General features: G+C 39.7%; 1 pseudogene; it reads left to right on the top strand.

The window, feature by feature from the left end:
• Positions 1-3,177: 3,177 nt before the first annotated feature.
• On the top strand, positions 3,178-5,976 carry LOC104871137 (annotated as a pseudogene).
• The last annotated feature ends 292 nt before the right edge of the window (positions 5,977-6,268 follow it).

Raw genomic sequence — 6,268 nt, 5'->3', positions numbered from 1 at the left:
ATAAATTATCCTTTATATTTTTATCATTGTACAGAATTAATTAATTAATTGTTATACAGTACCCTGTCTTCTAGGTACTTAATCCTTTTTACCGGCTACAGTTTCTGCTTAACGTTTCCTTCCTTTTTCCCTCATATTTCTAGACTAGTTCCCCATAAACAGATATAATGGAAAGTATTCAAATTTCTCCTGGGCTTTGTGTATATGTATAATTATATAAATATATGTATCTAATATGTATACATATATATTATATGTATATATACATACACACATATATACCCACACACGCTCACACATGCACACACACACACACACACACACACACATACACATATATACATCCTTACAATTGCATCCTGCTCACCTGAGCTGAATAATTCCACACAAATCAACACAGTTGAAATGAAGACACAATGTAATTGTTTAATGATTCTGTCAGCATGAGTAAGAAATTCCCAAATAAATTGGCTTGGCATAGTTCTGGGTATGGAAGGCTCATCCTAGGGAGGATTGTCACCAGAATGATATACAAGGGAAACAATAAAGGAAGGATTAGTTCTATTTCTTCAGAGGAGGTCCAGTCTTTGCCATCACCTTGGACATTATCTCCTGACTTCCACAACAGATTCCTAAACCTCGCGCACAAACCCTTCTGTCTTCTATCACAGACTCTTTTGTCTCCTTCGTATAGACTCATACAGGACACTACACTGAGCTTCAAGCCTTTGACTGTGTCCTTTGGATAGATCCCCAGTGCACAAACAGCCCTTTTGTACTCTTCCACACCTGACGCTGTGGGCAGCCATTGTAAGCCAATCTTATAAATTCTTATATATTTATATATTTTCCATTAAAATCTATTTCTCTATTTCTCTGGACTCTTACAGATTCTGGTACCAGGAGTGGCTCTAGAGAAACAGAATTGTAACAGTGAAATTCTTTAATGGCTTTAGAGGTTCCTGGAGTTGATTCTCTAATTTGATGAGACCTAAAGTTGCCTTGGCGTCTTTTTCTAATACTGTGGAGAATACTGATAGTCCTTGGTGTGAACTGTTCAAAGTAATACTTAATGTAGATTCATTTGATTATCTTCATTAACCACTTAGGAGATGTAAGGAGTTTAGCAATTCCATACATAAAACTTTTGAATATTTTTGTCAAGGTAGAAAATGTAACGATGCTGGCTGGTTGCTCGGAATGTCTCTGGACAAACTATTGAAGGGAAACAATGAGCTCAAAACATCCGTAGGAAATCTAACACCTTCTGATTGTGAAGACAAATTAATAAAGGAGCTCAAAGATTCATATAAAAGCAGTTCCATATGTAATAGATAATGTGAAAAAGGAAGAAAATGTCTAAAAGGGAAAAGGAAGTGGGAGAGGAGGAAAGGAAAGATTGGCAAAGAATAAATATGAGAAAAGGAAAAAGTAGCAACAAAGTCTTTGTAAATAGAGGGAGGGAGGGGTTGAACGGAGGGCAGGAAAATGGGAAAAAAAATAAGCATAATACATCATGTAAAGGCACAAATTCCCAATGATGAATATCGTCATATTGTATATCTAAAAGGTACCAATAAACTTAATTATTTTTTTTTTAATTTTAAAGTTTGTAAGGGGAAAAAAATGAGAACCAAGACCTGTCATGTAAAGGTACAAGATCCCAATGATGAATATAACTGTACTATATGCCTAAAATGTAAAAATAAACTCAAAGAGAGAAAAAAAAAGTTTGTAAGTGTGTTCTGAATGAGAATCTGTTCTCTTTTAGCCTCAGGGCCAATACAGCAAAAACTGAAATACCAGTGCTCATAATTCAATTGGCAGAAATACAGTGTAAATTTAATGCTCGTCCTTGAAAAGTATCTGAAATAAAAATGAAGACACTGATCAGAAAAGAATGGATTCACATAAAATGCAATGGAGATGTTTGGAAGGATCTTGCTAAGGCTGAGGATGTTGAGCTCCTAAATTCAAATGAGATTATTTTGCCAGAGAAAGAGATTTCCTTTTTCACAGTGGCAGAGGTATCCCCATCTCCACGCATTGTAATGTTGGCTTCTCCTGAGAAACTAATCCTGTGTTGACCAAGTATGATAATACTGACACTGATCAGTACCCTCTCTCATGACCCACTTTTGCCTCTAACATGCTTAAATCACAGAAAGCTACCAAGGGTGAGGTACAAATTATTACCCATGAGACTGTCTACTATTCTTACAAAGAACTCCTTGAGTTTTCTAAGAGGAAGCCTGATGAGCAAGTGTGGGAATGGACAATTTTGACAAAAATACACACGTGGATCAGACTGAATTTGTTGATATTTTCCCAGTAAGCAGGGATTCTGAATTTACTGTTGCCGCTCATGGAGTAAAGAATAGTGTTGTCTTATTTGTCTGGTTGGCAGAAGTATGGATCAAAAAATGGCCTACTATAAATGAGTTAGTGATGCATGATATTTCATGGTTTATTATTGATGAGGGGATTAAGAGGCTTACGGAAATGGGAAATCGGGTATAGATTTGTCATGTCAAACCTAATCTGCTACACTGAGATGGAGAATATGTACCCTGTACTAACACCTTAAGAAACCGATGAAAGATTTTTGTCATTGTTTTCTGTATGCCAGACCTCACTGTGAGTTACTCAATTGGGAAACTTAACTTTTGATTGGATCCCACAGTGGCAATGGTCAAGTGGCAGCACTCAGTTTCCAAAGGCAGGGTGGACATGTACTTAGTGAAATGGACAGCAGAAGCCGAACAATGACCAGAATGGACTGACTTACGTAGATCTATGGTGTTGGCTGATTGGAAAGGTGTTTACGAAAGTGTAATAGACAGGAAGCCTACAAAAATTTTCCTACATATATATAAAACTGAAAAAAACTCAAGGAAAAATGAATAGAAATCTACTTTATATCACAGTAACAGGAAATTATGGCCTTCAACCTGTGTCTGGATTTGAGCCAATTTACAGACACATAACCCCTTGAATGAAATAAAGGTCAAATCTTCTTGGGGAAGGACCCTGGCATGCCAAAAATTTATACAGTCAATCAATCTTTCTCTCTTCTTTGCCCAAAGGGACCTAAGGTCTTTTGTCCTAGTGACTGTATACCAGGGAAAGGGAAATGATCAGATATTTCAAGGACTACTAGACATTAGTTTTGAATGGATGCTGATTTCAGGGGGTCCAAAATATCACTGTGGGCTTCCAGTAAGAGTAGGGGCCAATGGAGGTCAGGAGAGCAACATAATTTTAGCAAAGTTCCAACTCACAGTGAATCAAATGCATGGAGTATGTCCTCGAATTCATCCTGCAGTCATTCCCCCTTTTCTAGAATGCATAATAGGGATAGATATGTTCAGTACTTGGCGAATCCTCACATCAGTTCCTTAATCTGTAATGTGAGGGCTATTATGGTTGGATAGGCCAAATTAAAGCCATTAGAATTCCCTTTACCTGGTAAAGGAGTAAATCAGAAACAGTGTATCATCTTTGGAGGGATGGCAGAGATTAGTGCTACTATCCAGGACTTGAAGGATGCAGGGGTGGTAGTCCTCACCACATCTCCATTTAATTTTCCAGTTTGCCTTGTGCAGAAGATGAATGGGTCTTACAGAATGAAGGTAGATTACCATAAACTAAGTTATGTGGTGACTTCAATTGCAGCTGCTTTACCAGAAGCGGTTTCCTTGCTTGAGCAGATTAACACATCTCCCAGCACTTGGTATGCAGCTACTGATTTGGCAAATGCCTTCTTCTCGGTACCTATCCCTAAGGTCCATCAGAAATAATTGGCTTTCAGATGGCAAGTCCAGTAATACACCTTCACTGTCCAACCTCAGGGTTATATTAACTATACAGCCCTGTGTCACAATTTAATTTGCAGGGCTCTTAATCTTTCTCTCCCACAAAGTATCACACTAGTCCCTTGTATTGATAATATTGTGCTGATTAGGCCAAGTAAACAGAAGGTAGCAAGCACTCTGGATTTGTTAGTAAAGCATTTAAGAGCCAGAGGATGGGAAATAAATCCAACTAAAATTCAAGGTCTTTCTACCTCAGTGAAATTTCTAGAGCAGTGGTGTAGGGCATGTAGCGATATCCCATTCAAAGTAAAAGATAAATGGATACATGTAGCTCCCTCTACAGCCAAAAATGAGGCATTATGCCTAGTGGGCCTACTTAGATTTGGAGGCAAAACATTCCTTACTGAGGTGTTTTACTCTGGCTCATTTACCAAGTGAGTCAGAAAGCTTTTAGTTTTGACTAAGCCCCCCGCCAAAAAAGAAAAGGCTCTGCAACAGGTACTGGTTACTGTACAGGGTGGGGTCATATGGTCCAGCGGGTCCAGTGAAGGTCCTTGAAATATCAATGGCAGGTAGAGATGCTATTTGGAGTCTCTAGCAGGCCCCATAGGTGACTTGCAGTGGAGGCCTTCAGAATTTTGGAGCAAATTTCTGCCATCATCTTCAGACAACTACTCTCTTTTTAAAACACAGCTAGCTCCTGGCCTGCTACTGTACACTAGTTCAAACTGAATGTTTAACTATGGGATATCAGGTTACTATGTGACCTGCGTTGACAATCATGATCCACTGAGTCATAAGGTTGGTACAAGTAAGTTATATGAAGAAGTTTCCCAGATGTGCATGGCTCTTACTCTTGCTATATTGCATTGTTTCCCAGCATACACCTTGGCCTCATGGGTTATATCATAAGATCAGCTGTCAGAGGAAGAGAAGGCTAGGGCCCAGTTTATGGATGGTTCTGCCCTTTGTGCAGGCACCACTCACAAATGAACAGCTGTAGCATTAAAGCCCCATTTCAGGATATCCCTGAAGGACAATGGTGAGGGGAAATCTTCACAATGGACAGAAATTTTGGGGTGTACCTGATAGTACATTTTGTCTGGAAGGCGAAATGGGCAGCTATGTGACTGCATAATAATTCATGGGCTGTAGCTAATAGTCTGACTAGAGGATCAGGGACTTGGAAGGAATATAACCGGAAAATTGGTAACGAAGAAAGATATTTGGGGAAGAGATGTGTGAGTAGATCACTCTATATGAACAAAGGATGTAAAAAAAAAATTGAAACCAGTATAAATGCTCACCAGAATAGGACCTCAGCAGAAGAAGACTTGGAACAATCAAGTGAATAAGATGACCCATTCTGTAGATTGTGATCGACCTCTTTCTTCAACCACCCCGTCATTCATGAATGGCCACATAAACAGAGTAGCCATAGAGGCAGAGATGAAGGCTATGTGTGGGCTCAGCAACATGGACTTCCACTCACCAACTCTGATCTGGCTACAGCCTCTGCTGAATGCCCAGTGTGCCATCAGCAGAGACCAATGCTTAGTCCTACATATGGCGCCGTTCACCAGGGCAATCAGCCTGTGAACTGGTGGCAGGTTAATTACAATGTACTGCTTCCAACATAGAAATAACTAAACTTTGTCCTTATTGACATGGACACTTATTCTAGATATGGATTTGCCCTTCCTTACATGCAATGCTTCTGCCAAAAGTACCATTCATAGGTTAAGAAAAGTCCATATCCATTATCATGGTATTCCACACAGTATTGCTTCTGAGCAAGGAACACATTTTACAGCTAAAGAAGTGAGTCAATGGGCTCATGCTCATGGAATTCACTGGTCTCACCATGCTCCTCATCATCCGGAAGTGGTTGGACTAATAGAAAGAAGGGATGATTTTTTTAAGACACAGTTACAGTACCAGCTAGGTGGCAATAGCTTGCAGAGCTGGGGAAAGATTCTCCAAAAGGCTATGTGGGCTTAGAATTGCTGCTCGTTATATGGCAGTGTGTCTCCTACAGCCAGGATTCATGGGTCCAGGAATAGAAGTGGAAGTGGGCATAGTACAATTCATCACTCTCTCTAGTGATCCACTAGAAAAATTTTTACCTTCTGTTCCCAGAACCTTATACTCTGCTTGCTGAGAAGTCTTAGTTCCAGAGGGAAGAAGGCTTGTACCAGGAAGCACAACAGTGATGCCATTGTAATGGAAACTCAGCCTCCCCACCACCACCCCAGTCATTTTGGTCTCCTCATACTTCTGAGGAAGCAAGCCAAAAATGGGAGTTACAGTATTGGCAGGGGTGATTGGCCCATACTGTCAAGGGAAAGTTGGACTATTACTCAACAACAGAGGAAAGAAAGTATGTACTTGGAGGGTAGGAGAACCTTTAAGGAAACTGCTAGTATTATTATTACTTATTATTAACATCCATG

This window comes from Fukomys damarensis, unplaced genomic scaffold, assembly GCF_012274545.1.
Source record: "Fukomys damarensis isolate Sample0158 unplaced genomic scaffold, DMR_v1.0_HiC HiC_scaffold_38, whole genome shotgun sequence".
Taxonomy (NCBI): domain Eukaryota; kingdom Metazoa; phylum Chordata; class Mammalia; order Rodentia; family Bathyergidae; genus Fukomys; species Fukomys damarensis.
The sequence above is the reverse complement of the archived record's forward strand: the minus strand, read 5'-3'. Positions and strand labels throughout refer to the sequence as shown.